The sequence below is a fragment of the Lepus europaeus genome, chromosome 10 (genome assembly GCF_033115175.1).
Source record: "Lepus europaeus isolate LE1 chromosome 10, mLepTim1.pri, whole genome shotgun sequence".
Lineage (NCBI taxonomy): Eukaryota > Metazoa > Chordata > Mammalia > Lagomorpha > Leporidae > Lepus > Lepus europaeus.
In genome coordinates this window covers 96,261,685-96,283,534 of record NC_084836.1, presented here as the reverse complement: position 1 = coordinate 96,283,534, position 21,850 = coordinate 96,261,685, and positions in this window count along the sequence as shown.

Sequence of the window (21,850 nt, the reverse complement as noted above, 5' to 3'; positions counted from 1 at the left end):
GTACTCTCCCTACTGGAAGCCTACAACTACATTGTGAACAAGTTCAGGTTTGCCTATTGGAGGATGAGAGATGGAGAGAGGGGAGAGAGTCCAGTCAAGATCAGCAAAGGCATTCTCAGCCCACAGTTGATGGCAGATGTCTGATTAACTGACTTAGCCCAGATTAGCAAGATCACCCAACTGGCCCACAGAGCTGTGGACAGTAATGAGTGATTATTGTTTTAAGCTGCTAAGATTTGTAAAAAAGGGGTTGGCAGTGTGGCACAGTAGGTTAAGCCTCTGCCTGTGGCATCAGCTTCCTGTGTGGGTGCTGGTTTGAGTCCCAGCTGCTCCACTTCCAATCCAGCTCCCTGCTGTTGGCTTGGGAAAGCAGCAGAAGATGGCCCAAGTGCTTGCGCCCCTGCACCATGTGTGAGACCTGGAGGAAGCTCCTGGCTCCTTGCTCTGGATTGGCCCAGATCCAGCCATTGCAGTCATTAGGGGAGTGGACCAGCAAATGGAAGACCTTTCTCTCTGTCTCTCCCTCTCTCTGTCTGTAACTCTGTCTCTCAAATAAAACAAATAAATTAAAAAAAAAATCTCTTAGGATTAGGGGCCCCCTTCCCTGGGGGTGGAGGGGAAAGATTTTTTAAAAGAATTTTACTGGGGCTGGTGCTGTGGTGTGGCAGGTGAAGCCACTGCCTGCGGTACTGGCATCCCATATGGGTGCCAGTTTGAGTCCCGGCTGCTCCTCTTCTGATCCAGCTCTCTAGTATGGCCTGGGAAAGCAATGGACGATGGTGCAGGTCCTTGGGCCCCTGCACCCTCATGGGAGACCCGGACGAAGCTCCTGGCTCCTGCCTTCAGATTGGCACAGCTCTGGCCATTGCAGCCATCTGGGGAGTGAACCAGCAGATGGAAGATCTCTCTCTCTCTCCCTCTCTGCCTCTGCCTCTCTGTAACTCTGCCGTTCAGATAAATAAAATAAATCTTAAAAAAAGAATTTTATTAACTCTTTAAAAATGTTTTTATTGACCATAATAATTGTACATACTTATGGAGTATAATGTAATCCTTTGATATATGTACATATTATATAACTAACAAATAAGGCATCCATCTCCTGAACATCTATAATTTTTTTCATGGTGAGAGCATTCAGAATACTTTATTTTTTTAAGAGAAGTTTTAGGCTCACATCAAAATGAAGATGAAGGTACAGAGATTTCCCAAATTCCCCCATCTCTACACATGCATGGCCCCCCTCCCTTCTCAACAACCCCCCATCAGCGTGGTTCATTTATTAAATTCAACCTTCATTCACTCATCATAATCTAAAGTCCATAGTTTACAATGGAGTTCATTCTTGGTGTTGCACATTCTGTGGGTTTGGACAAATCTATAATTTATCCACCATTGTAGTGTCATACAGAGTATTTTCATTATTCATGCCGAATCTGTAAAGCTTAAAAGCTGAATTTATCTGGAACTTAATATCACAGCAAGCAAGTTTTAGTGTGTGAATGTATGGACAATGGCTCTAGTTCCAGTTGGGGAGATGTTATCTTATCAACAGTAGCACTTGAAACTGCCTGTGGCCACCTGGAGGCCAACACAACTTAGAATCAACATTCAGGGACTTCCAAGCCATCAACCTATGGGCAAATGGTTGAAGTAGTAGAGCTAGCAAATATACTCATCATTTCCAGAACCAACAAACTGAGTTCACTCATTTGCTTGGAGCAAGGGTAGGAAATCAATCCCAGAGAGGAAGCTTCCCACCAGACAGGTGTAAGCTTTGAGTCTGTAGCAAAGTAGCACTGGCTCCCACTTCAGCAGTGACTGCTCTCTGTCCCTGAGGACTTGAGAGTCAAGCCTTGGGATGCAGATTCTGGACCACACTCTGATAAGAGCCCTTAGAAGGATTTAATCCATGGTGATGCTTAGATTACTGCCAGAAAGATGTAGAGTATCCATACCCTCAAGGCTAAAGTATGTGGCCTTCTATCCGAACCCCAAAGAAGTAAGTGTGGTGTGCATGGGAAGTGAGTGGATACTGATAGGCAGGTTTTTGTTTTTTTTTTTTTTGACAGGCAGAGTGGATAGTGAGAGAGAGAGAGAGACAGAGAGAAAGGTCTTCCTTTTTGCCGTTGGTTCACCCTCCAATGGCCGCTGCAGCCGGTGCATCTCGCTGATCTGAAGCCAAGAGCCAGGTGCTTCTCCTGGTCTCCCATGTGGGTGCAGGGCCCAAGGACTTGGGCCATCCTCCACTGCCTTCCCGGGCCATAGCAGAGAGCTGGCCTGGAAGAGGAGCAACCTGGATAGAATCCGGTGCCCCAGCTGGGACTAGAACCCGGTGTGCTGGCACCACAAGGCAGAGGATTAGCCTGTTAAGCCACGGCGCCGGCAATAGGCAGGTCTAATCTATATGCGTCAGACAATTTGAAGTCAGCTAGGAAAAGAATTCACCCCAAAGGGAGAAACAAGGCAGAGAGATGGGGAGAAAGGGACAGATACCTGACTCTCCTTGAAACCACATCCGGCTGGGCTGGACGTCAAACATTCTTGGAATGTTGTGTTCCATGAAGTCATAAATTGCATTTTCCCTGATGCAGCTTCAGTTGGGTTTGTTTCCTTAACATGATCGTGCACAAAAGCTACAGAAAAGGCAAGACCATTGGTGACTTTGTCTAGAAAAATCCAGACTCCCCAGCCATCAGGTCCCTAAGGACAGTGAATTTAGCGAGAACGGTCAGGGAAGGCACCAAAGGGAAGACTTGGATGCTTGCTTCGGCTCCTCTCAGCACCCAAAGCCCCTCCATAGAAGAACTTGGCATCAGATGAAGCCATGCTTTGTTAAACTCTCAAAGGCTCTGGAAAGGACAGTTCATTAACATGGATTCCTTGGCGTGAATTGGCTGTGGTGTTTTTTATTTTTGCTTGTCAGGGTCACGTGTACCATGAAAGAATTGAGTGCTGGGTGTGGATGAATGGATAGAAATGGGCAAAGGTGAAGGAGACGTGACCTTGAGAATAAATGTTTTGCCATCACAATTTTAGCATGAAGCAACTACCAGCAAAGGGCTGGCCTCCTTGGCTTCCTTCCACCTCCAGGATCTCAGAGGATCCCACCATCTCAGTATTTGATCTGAATGAGTGGGCCTATTGAAGGAATTTCCAGAACATTGTGGTGTCTTGTAGGTGCTCCTTAAACAAGACTTTATTTGTAGCATCTATTCCACCTGCACAAAGGGCTTGTTCTCACCCACTGACAGTCATTTTCTATGTGATCATCCATGGCAGGGCTGCTAACTGTGGAACAGTTTTCTCTCCCCGTGAGTGAGTATGTGGCTCCTCCTCCTTGAGCGATCAAACTTGCAGGTTATTCTTGACTGACCTTCTCTGTAGAGGGAAGGTGTTTCTTGTGGGTAAATGCGTCACCTCAAAGCAATGGCTAATTTTCTGAATAAATGTCATGAGTGGCCCTCTCTACCTCCCCAGGAAGCGAATCCTTTGTCTATGATTCTTTTTCATTCCCCCTTTCTCACATGTAGTGAGGCAATACTTTAACAACTTCTGAACTTTAATTATAAATTCCATACTCAAGCTCTTTATTTATAAATTCCATACCCAAACTCAAACAGTCCATAGTCTTATTTGTTCTCTAGAACTTGGACTCAGTTTCTCCACTGAGTCATTGTTGGTAAGGCTCGTATTAGCCATGATTACCTGAGTCATAATGATGAGGATCCTCAACCAGGATTATTTGGTTGCAAGTAACAGCATAAGATTCTGACAAAAGTTAGCTCAAAAAAGAGATGTGCTAGAAAGACATTGGGTAACGTAGCAGTTAGGGTTCAGTCAAGGGAGAGAATCAGAGCGATTATTTTTTTAAGCTTTTTTTTTTTTTATTTGACAGGTAGAGTTTTTTTTTGTTTTTTTTTTTGACAGGCAGAGTGGACAGTGAGAGAGAGACAGAGAGAAAGGTCTTCCGTTTGCCATTGGTTCACCCTCCAATGGCCGCCGTGGCCTGCACGCTGCGGCCGACGCACCGCGCTGATCCGATGGCAGGAGCCAGGTGCCTATCCTGGTCTCCCATGGGGTGCAGGGCCCAAGCACTTGGGCCATCCTCCACTGCACTCCCTGGCCACAGCAGAGAGCTGGCCTGGAAGAGGGGCAGCCGGTACAGAACCGGTGCCCCAACCGGGACTAGAACCCAGTGTGCCGGCGCCGCAAGGCGGAGGATTAGCCTAGTGAGCCGCGGCGCCGGCCTGACAGGTAGAGTTCTAGGCAGAGAGAGAAGAGAGAGAGAGAGAGAGAGAGAGAGAGAGAGAGAGAGAGAGAGAAAGGTCTTCCTTCCTTTGGTTCACTCCCCAAATGACCAGGAGCCAGGTGCTTCTTCCTGGTCTCCCAAGCGGGTGTAGGAGCCCAAACACTTGGTCCATCCTCCACTACCCTCCCGGGCCACAGCAGAGAGCTGGACTGGAAGAGGAGCAACCAGGACTAGAACCCAGCGCCATATGGGATGCCGGTGCCGCAGGCGGAGGATTAACCAAGTGAGCCACGGCGCCGGCCCCCAGAGCGATTATTATGGAATAAAGGATATAGTAGGAATTAAGTCTCATACTTTTTTTTTTAAAAGATGTATTTATTTATTTGAAAGTCAAAGTTACACAGAGAGAGGAGAGGCAGAGAGAGAGAGAGAGAGAGAGAGAGAGAGAGAGAGAGAGGTCTTCCATCTGATGGTTCACTCCCCAATTGGCCGCAATGGCCGGAGCTGTGCCAATCTGAAGCCAGGAGCCAGGAACTTCTTCAGGGTCTCCCGCGCTGGTGCAGGGGCCCAAGGACTTGGGCCATCCTCTACTGCTTTCCCAGGCCATAGCAGAGAGCTGGATCAGAAGAAGAGCAGCCGGGACTAGAATCGGCGCCCTTATGGGATAGCTGGCGCTTTAGGCCAGGCATTAATCCACTGCGCCACAGCACCAGCCCTGAAGTCTCATACAGTTTTAAGATGGCCAGCAAAAGGAGCAATAGATTCAGAGAAAAGTCGTTAACCAGGCCTCTTGAAGCACTGATGTGAGTGAACAAGTTAGAGCCTGCGGGAGCACCAGGGAGGCAGGTACACCCGGTACTAGAGAGGAATAATGGAAAGGAGATGATGCAGAGGCCTTTGCAGTCCACCACCTTGCCTGGGGGTAGACATGGTCAGTCAGATGGGCAGTTGGGGGAAAACTCCTGCTTGCAGAGCAGGGGAGAGAGAAAACCAGTTAGAACCTGCTGACACTTGTGTGTCTTTTTTTTTTTAAAGATTTATTTAATTTATTTGAAAGAATTACAGAGAGAGGTAGAGACAGAGAGTGAGGTCTTCCACCCACTGGCCCAATCCGCAGATGGCTGCAATGGCCGGAGCTGCACTGATCCAAAGCCAGGAGCTTCCTCCGGGTCTCCCATGTGGGTGCAGGGGCCCAAGCACTTGTGCCATCTTGTACTGCTTTCCTAGGCCACAGCAGAGAGCTGGATCAGAAGAAGAGCAGCCGGGACTAGAATCGGTGCCCATATGGGATGCCAGTGCTTCAGGCCAGGGCTTTAACCCGCTGCGCCGCAGCACCGGCTCCTGTGTGTGTGTGTCTTGCTGCATGGAGCCGTGAAGAGCTGCAGAAAGTCACGGCTGCTGAGTCACTTCCGCTTTTCATATCTGGTGCAAATTCTTCTTTTTGCCAAGTCTGATTTGAAAACATATTGGGAAGGGGATTTTGTGAAACAGAGTTCCAGCTTAGCCAAGTCCACGCATGAAGGTTGCAGAATCAGAGGGCAAACTATGGAGGGAGAAGTTCCTAGGACAGATGGGTATCAGCTGCAGGAAACTGGAGTTAGCTCCAGGCACAATTCTGCTCCAGTTGCCTTCTGTCGTGGGTATCTCCATTCAGAATCTGGGTTCCTGGCAGAGTGACTGCTGCTGACCGAGCCTGAGCAGGGCCAACTCTTTGGTCACAGTAGAGTGCCGTGACTTTCCGCCTGCCTGACCTGCTTGGGAGAGGAAGGGGGCCTCTGTCCAGGCGGATATGTATGCTCGCTGGACGGGAAGAGAGGGGCTGCATTCATAGCCATTTTCATGGCTGCTGCAGAGGGAGAGCTCCTGGAGATCGCCAGTTTTCTTACAAGTTAGCTCCTGCAGTGGAGACACTTAGGATTCCTCCCTCCTTCAGAAGCCACAGCCAAGGTGTATCATGAGACAGCAAATTTAGGCTTTGAAATGGTCTTGGTAGACTGGACGAATGAACAAAATTGCGTGGAGATCATTATGTGCTACAGAAATCAACGAGGCAAAACAGTTCAGATGGAAAGGATCCCACAAGTCTTCGTGTCAGGAAGGTCAATTGAATCAGCAGGCAAACGAGGCCATTCGAAGTGTAACACATTCCCGAGCAGTATTGTGCAAAGCTGGAATCCAGGACCAGGCTGTGGGCAGCCGTCTTGCACTGCATGAGTCAGGCCATTTGTAGAGGGGCAGGATGTGGGGGTAGAAGGAGCTGGAGCTAGAAACCAGCCTTGCCACAGGCTGTGACCATGGACTGGGCATCCCAGCATCCTTGTCTGCTGCTTGACTATGAAGCAAGTCAGTAGACCTGTACTGCTCTGACATGTTCTGTGAGTCACTGGTGATCACCTCTGGGGGTATATGATGGGGAGGGGGCATCAAAAGTAGGGAACTAGCAAGGCAAGAAGAAGATGTGTTCTAGATTTAGGAATTAGAGCAAGGAGTACTTGGGGTGGGCATACACTTTCAGAATGAGTTTCCTTAAGGACTAAAGAGAACTTGTCTTAGTTGATCCAGGTTTTCAGTTTAACATACGAAGAAATGTTCTCTAAAAGGTGAAGTGGTGGGCTGTCGTCTTATGCCTGGCTCTGCCACCTGTCTAGATTCCAGAGATGTTGGATTCTATGACCCTGCTTTCAATGGTAATCTATTTTTTAACAGTAATAAAATTAGCTTTCAAAAGCTCATTGCGCCTTTTTGTAAGGAAAGGGAAAACCACTAATTTATATTTAGGTTTCCCTAAGTGTTTTAAGAGCATGCTGGGAAACACCAGAGTCGAATGTGCCTAATGATTCTAAAATAAAACTGTTCTGGAGGTTGGGAACTTGCTGCCCACAGCCTCCCGGTGGCAAACTCCTAAAAGCTGCCCTTAGCAGCAGGGCGGGGCCTTAGAGCTGGGCCCTATGAGCAGCTCTCTTTGCCTCACCTGCTGTTGTCCACGAGGCCTCAGGGGACCCCCTGCACGACATGGGTGCTCAGAAATGGTAATTTCCAGAACTGTGACCGTTTTTTCCTACACGGCACAAACCAAGTAGAAAACCACTGCCCCCATAGGAGCACTGAGAAGCTTCTGTGTTTCAAGGGCCCCCTTGGAGGGATGTGGGGTTGGTTAAGGGGAGGCAGGCACAAACCACTCAGGAACAAGTAGAAGGTGTGAGCTGAGCTCGTCCGAAATGATGCAGCAAGGAGAGGTATTTCAAATTCAGAACTGGGAACCCGAAATCAGGCCCTCAAACTTCTCCTCTTGCAACCCGCTCTCTGTGGGTAATGTCTCTCTGGTTTCCCTTTGATCAAAAAGTCAATTATCTCGGCTGGTGCCACGGCTCACTTGGCTAATCCTCTGCCTGCGGCGCCGGTACCACGGATTCTAGTCCCGGTCGGGGCGCCAGATTCTGTCCTGGTTGCTCCTCTTCCAGTCCAGCTCTCTGCTGTGGCCCAGGAGTGCAGTGGAGGATGGCCCAAGTCCTTGGGCCCTGCACCCACATGGGAAACCAGGAGGAAGCACCTGGTTCCTGGCTTCGGATCAGCATAGCGCGCCGGCCGTGGCGGCCATTTTGGGGGGTGAACCAATGGAAGGAAGACCTTTCTTTCTGTCTCTCACTGTCTAACTCTGCCTGTCCAAAAAAAAAAAAAAAATTGTTAAAAAAATTTTTTACAAAAAGTCAATTATCTCAGCAGCTAGGGAGAGAATTCTGTATTGTTACTACAGCCAGGTTTTAAAGCTCTGTTCAGGAATTTATCCTAAATGGTGGCTCAGATTATTCTGGGGCAACAAGATGGAGGTACTTGGGGAAGGTCGTTTCTGCAGAGACAGCGCAGGAAGGGGTTTGCGAAAGGCTGGCGTGCTGGAGTTTTCCCGTCTCAGCTGCAGACCGCTGGGAAGAGGAGGAAGACAGAAGCACACTTGTGCTCACGAATGAGGGAAGTTTATGTTCTTACCTCCCATTATTGGGAGGAAGCTGCCTGCTTGAGTGGTGGCAGCCACCACTCAGTGACCTGCCAGTGTCTTCCTGCTTGTTGGAGACCGCAACTTCCCTGTCTGAGGTATGTCTGAATACTGTCCATGGTGCCAAGGGGACCCCAGGCCAGGCAGGACGGACGGGTCACTGGAAAGCACGAGAGTCCTCAGGGTCCGTCTCAGTAGCTGCTCTTAAGGGACATCAGGCTTGTGCCCTCATTCTCTGTTCATAGCATAATGGGAAAATGCAGGAGAACCACCAGGTTATTGTCCCCAGTTCTCTGGGACATCTAGAATATTCCAGATGGTGGGAGATGGCTTTCGGATGCTTTCCGAGTGTTGATTTCATCCTTTCCGTCACCACTTCTGTTTGAAACACAGTATTTGACAACTGCTGAGCTATTGCACGGAGCTGGACATTCAGTCACTACTCTACAATGAATCCACTACCCAATACACTGTCACAACCCATTTGCATTAAGGAAGTAATTATATCCTATGAAGAACAAAACAGGAAAGTGAATAATTTTTTCTGCCTTCAGGTAATTAAATGTCTTCCTCATTAGGTCTGAGTGTGGGCTGAGGGTGGACTCTGCTGAACTTTCTTTTTCTTTTATTAAGTGATGATTACAGGAGGTACCACGCATCTCATCAGCTTATGGTAGTGTCTCCAATGTATTTGCAACTTTTATAGCTAGGAAAATGGAAAGAGAAAGGAGATAGAGGTGTCAATTATAGAGCAGTAGGAAAGAACAGGAAGGCTTGGGACAGAGGTAAAGCCAGACACCTGCCTGCCCATCTGTGAGCAGAAGAGGCTCAAGCAGGGCTGTCTGGGTCCTGCCCTGGAAGATCTAGATAGGGAAAAAAAGGAGAACAGAGAAATCTGGTCATCATGAACAAGAGGAGAAGATGACCAATTGTACTTTACTCCTGGTGTATGTTACTGCAATGGAAGACCCATGGCAACTGATTTTAGAAAGAGAAAGGTTTATTTAAGCTCACTGTTTTGGAGGTTCTAGTTCAAGTTTCAGTGACACCATTGGTCTGGCCTCTGATGGGGATGGTGGATGTCAATGGCAGTGTGTGTGCAGAGGAAGGATCACATGGAGAGCCAGATGGGGAGTGGGGACAGGCAATGGTCAGCACTGTGGCACAGCGGGTTAAAGCCCTGGCCTGCAGTGCCGGCATCCCATGTGGATGCTGGTTCAAGTCTCAGTTGTTCCGCTTCCGATCCAGCTCACTGCTAATGCTTCTGGCTCCTGGCTTTGGATTGGCTCAGCTCCAACCATTGTGGCCATTTGGGGAGTGAACCAGTGGATGGAAGACTTCTCTCTCTGTAACTCTGTCTTTCAAATAAATAAAATAAGTCTTAAAAAATCATCTTTAGAAACCACAAGGAGATATTGCCTCACTCCAGTTAGATTGTCTATCATCTAAAATACAAAAGAGAACAAGTGCTGGCAAGGATGTGGAGAAAAGGGAGCACTTGCAAACTGCTGGGTAGAATATAAATTAGTACAGACATTATGGAAAACACCATGGAGGCTTCTCAAAAAACCATAACTATGGCCTGGAACTATGGTGTAGTGGGCTAAGCCTCCACCTGCAATGCCAGCATCCCATATGGGCACAGGTTCATATCCTGCTTCTCTTCTGATCCAGCTCTCTGCTTATGGCCTGGAGAAGCAGTAGAAGATGGCCCAAGTCCTTGGGCCCCTGCACCCACATGGGAGACCCAGAAGAAGCTCCTGGCTCCTGGCTTTGTTTTTTTTTTTTTATTTTTTATTTTTTTTTTTATTTTTGACAGGCAGAGTGGACAGTGAGAGAGAGAGAGACAGAGAGAAAGGTCTTCCTTTGCCGTTGGTTCACCCTCTAATGGCCGCCGCGGTAGCGCGCTGCGGCCGGCGCACCGCGCTGTTCCGATGGCAGGAGCCAGGTGCTTATCCTGGTCTCCCATGGGGTGCAGAGCCCAAGCACTTGGGCCATCCTCCACTGCACTCCCTGGCCACAGCAGAGAGCTGGCCTGGAAGAGGGGCAACCGGGACAGAATCCGGTGCCCCGACCGGGACTAGAACCCGGTGTGCCGGCGCCGCAAGGCGGAGGATTAGCCTGTTGAGCTACGGCGCCGGCTAGGCTCCTGGCTTTGGATCAGCGCAGCTCTGGCCGTTGTGACCAATTGGGGAGTGAACCAGCAGATGGAAGACCTCTCTCTCTCTCTCTCTCTCTCTCTCTCTGCCTCTCCTTCTCTCTGTGTAACTCTGACTTTCAAATAAATAAATAAATCTTTAAAAAATTTATATGGAGAAACAAAGGGTCTAAAATCCCTAAGTAGTTCTCTATAAGAAGAGTAAGTTGGGAGGAATCACTCTACTCAACTTTAGTCTTGTTACACTGCTGCAGCCATCAAGATGGTGGAATTGGCATAAAAACCAATGAAATGTTATCTGCCTTTCAAATAAATAAAGATTTATGTATTTATTTGAAAGGCAGATTTACAGAGGAGCAGAAGCAGAGAGAGAGAGAGAGAGAAAGGTCTTATATCCACTGGTTCACTCTCCAAATGGCACAACAGCTGGAGCTGGCGAAGCCAGGAGCCATGAGCTTCTTCTGAGTCTCCACATGGGTGCATGGGACCAAGCGCTTGGGCCATCTTCCACTGCTTTCCCAGGCCATAGCAGAGAGCTAGATCAGAAGTGGAGCAGCGGGGACTGGAACCGGCGCCCATATGGGCTGCCTGCACTGCAGGCAGTGGCTTTACCCACCAGGCCATAGCACCAGCCCCAACAATTGATTTTTGATGAAGCTGCAAAGACAGTTCAGTGGAGGAAAGGTCATGTTTTATTTTGTTTTTCAAGAAACAGTGTTAGAGAAACTATATCTTTAGGTTGAAAAGTGAATCTTGACCTAAATTTCAAGCCTTACATTAAAAATTAGCTCAAAGTGGTATGGAATTGGGAAATATATTTCACTGACAACAGACTCCTGAGAATTCAGAAGTGAACAGAATGGACTGTAGAACATTCCTAAAATTAACAGATATATTTGAAAAGATATGAAATTTGTTAGGTAAGTATAGCTTGTTATAAAAATGGAACAATCAGAGAACAAAAAAGAATTTCTTGGAAGTTGAATATGAAATTGGAAAAATAAAAATGTCAACAGATATCTAGAAGCTAATGTCTAAGAAGTTTCTCAAATGGAAAGGGGAAAGATGCATCTTTTTTACCTTTTTTTTTTTTAAAGATTTATTTATTTGAAAGACAGAGTTACACACAGAGAGAAGGAGAGGCAGAGAGGTTTTCCATCTGCTGGTTCACTCCCCAGTGGGCTGCAATGGCCGAAGCTGTGCCGATCCAAAGCCAGGAGCCAGGAGCTTCTTCCAGGTCTCCTACGCAGATGCAGGGGCCCAAGCACTTGGGCCATCTTCCACTGCTTTCCCAGGCCATAGCAGAGAGCTGGATCAGAAGAGGAGTAGCCTGGACTAGAACCGGAGCCCATATAGGATGCCGACACTGCAGGCGGCGGCTTTACCTGCTATACCACAGCGCCGGCACCCTTTTTTACCTCTTGATAAGGGGAATAGATCATTAATAATAGAGACTCCATCCAGGAGGTCCAGTGCCTGGCAGAAGCAGTCCCCTCTGAGTCCTGGATCTCACAAGTTTCACTTTATTTCCTTGTCATTTACTCCTAAACTCTTAGTGACTTTTTATGTAGAATTTGTATTCAAACTGGGTCATTTAGAACTGTGTCTTTAAATATGTAAACATAAAGAGTTTATTTTTATTTGTCCCCTTCTTTTTTTTTTTTTTTTTTTCTGTATTGCCAAGGGCATGGGAATCCCAAGCTTATTGCCCAAGCTTGGCACAAACTCATGTTCCAGTCGCTCATAATTTCTGCTTATGGTCTTATGTAGCTTGGGGAGAATAAACAAGCAGAAACTCGTGAACTCATTTACGGATGGAGCATTGTTTCTGGCTCCCTGGGAAGCACAGGAGTGAAGGCCTGTCGTCCCAAACCTGTGTGATTGTGAATCATCTCTCCTCCATACACAGGTACCGGGTCCACATTCCTCCCTTTTTCTTTCTAAATTCACTCCATCAAATTCCACTCATTGCTTCGTCCATAGGTTCCCTCTTCATGTTGACACCTGAAGGTTTTTTCCAGTTCTACCTTTGGGCTCAGGAGCAGGTGTTTAAACACCACTCTATCCATGTGTGTTTGCATATGGGTTCGGTGCAGGCGATTCTTGGTGACGGTTGGTTTGCCACCCTTCCGAGAAGGCACACTGGCTCTTGTTCCTGTCCCACCAATGTCCTTTGTAGCTATGACCATCCTAGTATCCGTTATGTTAAATTTTTGTTTTATCACATTTTTCATGTCCGAGATTCCTGATTGGTTCTTTTTGTCGGAGAACATGCTCTTATTTGGTAAATGCTTGCTACCCCTCTCCTGGCCGGCTGAGCTCCGGTTCCCCAGGTGTTGGGTTTTCCCCTTTGTGAGTTATTTCCTTTGGTGAATGATGTTATATTCTTCTCAGTTGTTTGGTCACTCTTATTTGTGTGCTTGCGTCTCCCTGTAAACGCCGCATCTGCTACCTGTGGCCTGCCTCCAGCGGCGGCAGGGAGAGATCCGCCGCCAATTGTGATGAGCTGTGGGCTTCGTGGCTCTTTGATCCTTTTGGGAACAGCAGGCTTTATTAAAAGAGCTCTAACATCCAGGGCTGCAGGGCCAAGGGGAGAAAGGACAGGGTGGCGGTGGAGGTGACCCCAGCTAACCTTCTGGTGTTGTGTCTCAGACACCACTCATCCACATCTTCACCGCCTCTTAGCTTGGAGCAGAGTCACTCCTTACCTTTTGCAGCAAGTTTCTCAGAAAACATTCTGGGCTGTGCTTTCCTCTCTCAGTCCAGTTCCAGCAGCTTTTCAGAATTCAGGTATGGCCCATAGCTTCTGACCTGACACAGGCAGTTTTTATTCGCTGGTACTTCAATGGATTTGTTCTTTTCTTTAAAAAAAATTTAATTGTTTATTTGAAAGACAGAGGTGTGTGTGTGTGTGTGTGTGTCAGAGAGAGAGAGAGAGAGAAAGAGAGAGAGATTGAATGATTGATTTTGATTGATTCCATCTACAGAAGGCTGCAATGACCAGGTCTGGGCTGGGATGGGGCCAGGAGCCCGGAACTTCCTCTGGGTTGCAGGGGCCCAAGGACTTGGGCCATCTTCTGTGTCTTTCTGGGTGCATTAGCAGGAAGCTGAACTGGAAGCAGAACAGCCAGAACTCAAACCAGTGCTCTGATATGAGATGCCATAGTCACAGGTGGCGGCTTAACTTGCTGCACCACCATGCTGGCCCCCAATGGATTTATTCTTTCACAAATACTCTTTTCTATCGTTTCTAAGGACCTTGAAAAAAGAATTTGAGGCTTAGCATAGGTTCTCCAACTGCTATCTGAATATCTTTGCTGTTATTTGAGCTTTTAAAAACACACATCACTTTTTATGCTACAAAGGAAAATACTAATAAAATGTTATTCTGAAAGAATGTTATAATAGGTACTATATGAGACTAATATAATTTTGAAAAGAAAATAATATAAAGATACTTGTTCAGCCAAATATTAAAGGGCATTTTAAAGTCACATTACTGATAAGATTGCAGTGTTGGTATAGGACAAAATGGGCAGATCAATGGAATAGATTAGGAAATCCAGACACAGAATTCAGTATATAATAATGTTAGTGTTTAAGTCAGTAGAAAAAGATATTGTGTTTCCATAAATTGCTTACCATTTAATAATCCTAGGGGCAGAATAATGCTTTTTCTAAGCAAACACCTAGTCCAGAAACCTAGAGAGGAAAACAGATAAGATTTTATGAATTAAAAATAATGTTTTTAGTACAGCAACAGAGTCAAGAACTTTAAAGATAATTAGCAACTAGAAATCTTGCAATATGCGTGATAAACAAAGGGTTAATGTGATTAGTATATGAATACCTAGATGAGCACTCCAAAAAAGAAGAAACACAAATAACTAATGACACACCCTAAATGCCATCCTTCGTATGGAAAAGCACATCTATATGCCATTTTAAGGCACTGGACCAACAACTTTTAACTGGAATGATGAGACCTGTAGGGGACATGGGTTTGGTATCTATACACCTGAAGGCAGGAGTACAGATACAACCCATTTGATATGATGTATTGAAATCCCTAACATGCATGATTCCAGATGTTCTATTTTTAGGAATATATTCTGAGAAAATAGACAAATGGATAAGGGTGTGTGAGTGCTACTCACCGTTCCACAATGCATGGGGCACACTCCTAACAGCAAAGAATTCTCTGGTCCAAAATGTCACGAATCCTGAGGTTGAGAAATATCAAAACAAAGGATGGTACTTTTACAGAATGGGAAACTTTATCTATTAAAGATGAAACTGTCTACTTCCACTTGTTGAAATATGAAGACAGCCAAGAAAGGCAGTGAAGAGAAAGTTGCCGTGGAATAAGTGTGGTTGAAATAGTTAAGGTATCTGGTTGTATCCGAATATTTGCTGTCTTCAAAATTGCTGTAAGACGTGTAACATCTTTTTCTAAATAATCAGTTACTGCCAAATATTTACAAACTTTCGTTTAAGTAAGGAAACTTTCCTTTAATAGCTTCTATTTCTGGAGTGCACTGGATGATTTATTTTACTTCTTTTAAAACGTAGCCTTTCATGCAGCAGGGTAAATGTTGCTTCCAACACTAGCATCCCATATTGGAGCTCTGGGTCAAGTCCAGTTCCTTCGCTTATGATCTAGTTCTCTGCTATGGCCTGGGAAAGCAGCAGATGATGGCCCAAGTGCATGAGCCCCCGCATGTATGTGGGAGATCAGGGTTGAGTTCCTAGATCCTGGCTTTGACCTGGCCATGCTCTGGCCAGTGTGGCCATTTGAGGAGTGAACCAGAAAATGATAGATCTCTGTCTTTCCCTCTCTCCCTGTCACTCTGCCTTTCAATTAAATTTTTAAAAATAGCCTTCCATTAGTATTAAGCAGTACATATTAACTGTACAAAAATGATAAAATATGAATAATTAAGCAGTTAAAAATAAAAATATTCTCACTACCCAGACGGCCTTATTACAAAACAGGTTGGTGCATATCTTTCTAGATCTCTCTTCGTACGTGCATCATACATATATGTAATATGTGAGATCGTGGTGATTTGCAATGTGTTTTTTTTTTTTCAGTTTATAATTTGCATATTTCTGTTAAAGTCCATTTTTGTATCATCCAGTATCCCGTCCATACTCAAACTTTCCTCAATGACCCAACAGTGTCACTTATTGAGGGAGAGAGAAAGAGAGAGAAGGAAAGAAACCCAATTCATCACCATTTGACACAGTTGTTTTGAAAATGGTAATTAAAGGGGGCCGGTGCTGTGGCACAGTGGGTTAAAGCCCTGGCCTGGAGTGCCGGCATCCCATATGGGTGCCGGTTCTAGCCCCGGCTGCTCCTCTTCTGATCCAGCTCTCTTATATGGCCTGGGAAAGCAGTAGAAGATGGCCCAAGTCCTTGGGCCCCTGCACCCATGTGGGAGACCTGGAGGAAGCTCCTGGCTTCTGATTGGTCCAGCTCTGGCCATTGCGGCCATCTGGGGAGTGACCCAGCAGATGGAAGACCTCTCTCTCTGTCTCTACCTCTCTCTGTAACTCTGTCTTTCAAATAAATAAAATCAATCTTTAAAAAAAAAAGAAAGAAAATGGTAATTAAAGAGGAAGAGCTGAGCAGTTGATTAGGACTGAATTTTAGGATAAATAACTCCAGTTAATGAAACAAAAGTCCATTTTATATATGAGTTATTTTTAAGTCTTATTTGACCAGAATCTCTTGCATATAGTAGGAGCTCAATAGCTCAACACCTGTGCATTGATTAGGAGTGTCTGTTAATCTCTTGATAGCAAGTAGCCAGGGATAACTCATTTCCTGGGTGACGGTCTTGGGGAAACTGGCCCAGGAATAGTGGCGAAGTCAGGCTGAGAAGAACCAAACTGTCCATTTCCTGCTTGGTCTATAACCGAAGAGCAACTCGTGTTTTAGGCATTCAATTTGCTCCATCTTCAGAATATAGCGCTTGACAGAGTCTGTGAGTCAGAACTGTTGGCTGGAGGCAACAGAAATTGCTTCTGATGAACTTAAGCCTGGATGGAATTTATCACAAAAGTTTTGAGCTGTTCAGGAAGACGTGGGAAACCAGAGAGGTTCCCACAGGAGCAGTCTGTCCACGGGGCCCCAGGCGCCAGACACTCTGTCCCTGCCCCATGGAGCACCCCCACCACAGCTGCCTGTCACCATGCCTGGCATCCTCCATTCTACTCCAGTCACTTTGAGAAGCCTCCCATGGACCCTAGTCCTTTGTGCCCCTCTCTTGAGGATCAGACCCCTGGACTGGAATAACTAATGGTCCATGCTTGATCATGAACCCATATTTAGTTGCCAGGAAGAAGGAGAAAAGAAATAAATCCCTAGTTTCCCATGGTGGGAATCGGGGTTGCCTCCCACCCTTCCTTGGATGCTCCTGGAGTGGAAAGGGTGTTTGGGTAGACTCTGGGACTCCCACATGGAGTGGAAAGGGTGTTTGGGTAGACTCTGGGACTCCCACATGACAACCGCCTGCTCTGGGGCCCGTTACTCAGAAGCAGCTGATGTGTGATTAAATGTCTTTACTGTTAACATGCACCCATGTTTTCCTTCGCTCTCCCTGGTGCTGACTCCATGATCTTGGTGGGGTAGATAGGAAGCTGAGCCCCAGAGAGACATGAGCCAAGTACCCCAGATCCCACAGCAATCAGTGGCAGAGGTGGAATCCAAACCCAGATCTTCAGAGCATTCCTCACAGCCAGGAAATCAAAGAGGAAGGGTTCTCCAGAGATGCACTCAAGGGTTCTCTGCGGAGTCTGGGAGGCAGAACACCTGCAGAGAGCGGCTGTGCCACTGTGGATTTGCTTTTCCACAAAGAGCATATGCTCCTTCTGCCTACTGCACAGAGGGGAGGCTGGCAATGAGCTCAGAGGGAAGGAAGCAATGAAAGTAGGAGAATTTTTATAGCCACTTGTCAGTGGTCACCACCAGCAGCATTAGCCACTTTGAAACAGCAGGGGTGTTATCATCTTGGACCGGTTTCCCTTTATTTAGTATCTGGCTTTTCCTGAATGTGCTCCTTCATGTTAGAGGAGGCAGAAGTTGGGAAGTCGTGGTTGTAGGGAAGATACACAGCATTTTCTTAGCAGAGGTAATTGATTAGGGCATTCTGGCTGTGGAGATCCAGCACTGACCAGGTGTTTTCCTTATATAATTATATCTGCAGAAACAAAGCCATTTATATTGTACAGTGAGGGGAGGGTAGCTGTTTTGTGGTCAAGATGTTGTCAGTACCAGATACCCGTGGTGGGGAGTAAAACCCTGTCCCTGTGAGTGACGTCCTACTAAGAGCATGAGGACCGCAGGTGCCTGCTTCTGCCTTGTAATGTGAAATGGTCAGAGCATTTTGCATGGTGTTCAGCAACGGAAGGGAGATTGTCAACACACCACCAGCCCGGGGACCCTCCCTTAGCATGCCTGGACTGACAAACTGTGGTTCTTTGTAGCAGAATGGGGCAGGTTCTTGGTGACTGAGGGCCAATGTCAGGGGATGTCTTTAGCTACCCACTGGGGACAGACAAGACTTGATGAGCTCCTCTGGAGGCAACCATGAAGAGCCCTCTCCACACCCAGCAGGGACTAGCTACCTATGTTGCTGTGGATTTGTTCTGAGAGGAGGAGCAAGGTGGGGGCAAGAGGCATGAAGTCACCACACAGACACCAGGAGATGGGTGAAAGCAGGCCAGAGGTGAGCAGCTCCCAGACTCATTTATTTCAGTTGGTACAACAGCTTATATAGCCGAGGCAGCCAATCCGGTCAAGGGGTAGTTTATGCCCTAACCAATCACAACTTGTTGCCAGGCAGGATCCGTTGCCAGGTGGTTTCCAAAGCCATTTCCTGAATAGCTGATGCTCAGTTGCCAGCAGCCATATTGGCATGGCCTTCTCATTCCACCACATATCAGGAAGTTTTGCAGCTGCTGACATGGCCCTACACACAGGGGATCAACTTCAAGGTCCTCTCATTGCCTCTTCTCTCCCCCTGACACAGTTGCATCTGGTCCATGAACTTGAAGCTGGACTTCACAATGAAGAGTCAAAGCAAGCTGCGGCATGGACCCACCTTCAGGTCATCTTTCACAGCTTCTCTTGAGCCGTATTGAGCACAAGTCAAGTGCATGGGGTCTGAGAACTGCAGTGTGATGAAGGGAGAAGAAGGCTTGGTCATCCTTCAGCCCTGAGGCTGTGTCTACTGCCCCATGTGTGAGCTGCAGGGAGGGGCTGGGCAAGGCGCTTTTCCCCCAAGTCTCAGTTTCCTCATCAGTGATCTGAGGATAAGCACGAAATGTCCTGGTGAGTGAGTGTGTGTGTGTGTGCGTGTGTGCGTGTTGGGGGAGTGATGCCTACTCACATATGAATGACTCAGCAAAAGAGTGTGTCACCATCTAACAGGCAGGCAGGATGTTCTTTTGGACTAAAGCTGGCTTTAGCAACTTCTGCCTTTTAAGGGCAGGGGCAAAGAGAAGGGAGAAACACCTGTACCCGTGGGCACATCAGTCCCTGTCCTGACCCTTTCTCTTTGTGGGGCTGCTGGGGCTCGGCTTAGGGCAGAAACACCTGGAATTTCAGCGCCTCAGCCAGGTCTTCTGAACCCCTCGAGACAGCCAGTAGATGGTATTTGTTTGGTAGACACTTGGAGTGCCTGGGTGTGAAATCCACGCCTGGTGCCACGGAGGAAGTAGAGCTGTGTGAAGCTAGCAAGAGAAGGGCACCCAATGGCAGAGCAAAGTGCAGGGAGAAACTCCTGGTGCCGAGCGACCTGAAGACTTGAGGGGAACTACAGGGTCTGATGCTCATTTTCAGGTTGGGTGTGTTGCTATGGCATCAGTCTCTCCACCCTCATCTGCAGCAGAGCCTGCTCAGAACATGGGGTCTTCGTGTGAGTACATTAGGGGAAATCAAGGGGAAGAAGCTGGGTTCCATGTCGGAACCCGGTGGAGAGGAGACAAACGCCATTGCAGGTGACTCACAAGTGAGGCCGAGAGTTGCTGGCAGTGGCCCCCAAGGAGACCCCGAAGACTTGCAGAATGCCTCTGGCAGCACACTGGAGTCTGCACGGGAGGAGAGATGAGGATCCCAGCCAGTTCTACTTAAATCTCAGAGGCTGGGTAGTGTCCATCAATATCTGGACTCCACATGCGTGGCTGAGGAACCACATCACAGAGGAAGTGATGAAGGGACCATAAGGAGAGCTGCCGCTGGAAGAATGAAGCATAAAATATTTTAAAATATTATATATTAATTATATACAGCTACAGTATTAAATATATAAGTCTGTATAAATATAAAGTGTACATAAACATACAGTTAATATATATGAATTATGTATAGGAGAGCTGAGTAGGCATCATGGCTATTTGCTGACGTTTGACGTGGTCATAGAGAAGCCTTGGCCCATGGATGTGAGTGGAAGCAAGTCCTTCCCAGGAGGTTGCTGGAGTTCATGTGTGCCTGAGCCTCTCTCCTCTCCCTCTGCCTTACAACTGGCAACAACTTAGAGTGGCTGCTCTGTCACCCTCATCCTCAGTGAGGACAGTGCCAAGAAACCTGAGATAACCTTTCCTGTTTGTTTGTTTAAAGATTTATTTAATTTATTTGAAAGGCAGAGAGAGAGAGAGAGAGAGTCTTCCACCCACTAATTCACTCCCCAAATGGCCACAATGACCAGGGTTGGGCCAGGCTGAAGCCAGGGGCCAGGAGCTTCTTCCAGGTCTCCCATGTGGGTGCAGGGGCCCAAGCACTGGGTCCATCTTCTGCTCTCTCCCAAGTGCATTAGCAGGGAGCTGGATCAGAAGTGGAGCAGCTTAGACTCGAACTGGTGCCCATATGGGATGCCAGCACTGCAGGCAGCTTTACCTACTATGCCACAGTGCTGGCCCCATGGTTTTTTTTTTAAAACAGGTGAAACTGGTGAGTGTTACTGCCACATACCCGGCCCATCCTGCATGATATAAGAATTTGTGCAATGTCCTTTATGTATGAGGAAATGAAGACTTGAGAGAGGAGCAGTGCTTAGCCTTGGGCCACCCAGAGACTTTGCAGAGAATCTGCAGCTAGGACTCAGCTGTCCTGCTCCCCAGTAAGAAGCCACGTTGACCTTGGGTGTTAGGCCTGGTTGGGAGTGCGCTGGGATGAATCCCAGACTTCCACGTGCAGGCAGAGAAGCAACAGCAAATTCCAGAGTCCAGAGCCACTCACGGGGAAATTCCTCAGACGTTGCCTCTGCCTCGCCTGCCTCTTACCACGAGGGTGCTCCAACCAAGCGAGCCTTCTCACCTGGCATCTTTGACGCCCAGGCCACCTGGCCCGAGAGTGCGCGCTGCTTCTCTGATGAGCGTGTCCATCAGTCCTCTCACCTTTCCTCTTTGTCGCCTTTCTGTTTCTAGCTGAGCTGGGAGATGACCCACTGTGTAAGCCAGAGTTGGAGTAATGCCGCACAGTGAATATCTCAGCGCCTCAGTGGCGGTCCCCCAGGGCTTATGGCTTAAGCATCCCCCTCACCCTCTCCCTGGGAGCAATGGCTCAGCCCAGGGATCTCATTCTCCTGGTAATGGCAAAGACGTCAGAGAACAAAGGGAAACAGGCCACATCTCTGGAGGCTGAGGCTCAGGACAGACCACACACCTGTCCCTTGTTCCTCCATCTATTGGCCACGAAAGTCATGGGACCAAATACAAAGCCAAGAGGTGGAAGACATATTCTGCCATGTGGTAAATGTGGTAAATGGCGCAGATATAGGGAGGAGTAAGAATTGGGGCAATTAATGCAATCTGGGACCCTACCCTTTCCATCTAACCCCTGGGTTCCTGCCTAACCCAGTCCGTGTGTTGCCCATGTGGGAGAGTTCCACGCTAGGTGTTGCCCCTTCCAACCTCAGACTGCCTGTTGCTGTGCTGGCTTGTTGACAGGGCTCTCAGAGCCCAAGGCAGAATTACTTGGTGTATTTAAACAGCCAAATATGAGTCTTTCTGAAAAGATTTATTGGCCCTGAAGACATAGTCTTTAAATCACTCAAGACCTGTAATTGCATCGGGCACGCCAAGCAAATGCCTCCATCCAGCACCTGTGAGTCCAGGCTCAGCCCTGCTGCTTCCTCCTGGCACAGGATCTGTCCTCTTGTTACTGCCTCTGTAGTAGGGGTCAGGCACTACACCAGGTCCTGGAGATGCAAGGAAGACACACACAACATTCTCTTCTTGAGGAGAGGATGTACCCAGATGAGGGGGAAGACCCAGGGCATTTAGGGGCAAGAATGCAGAGAACACACTCCTGGTGCTGTGGAAGGGCCTGCAGGGAGGGCTGCGTGGCAGGTGTAGAGATGGGGGTGTGGTGGAGGAGGAGAGGCATCCACACAAAGGGGATGCCATGGTGTCTGCTACAATAAACTATCACAGGCCCCGCACT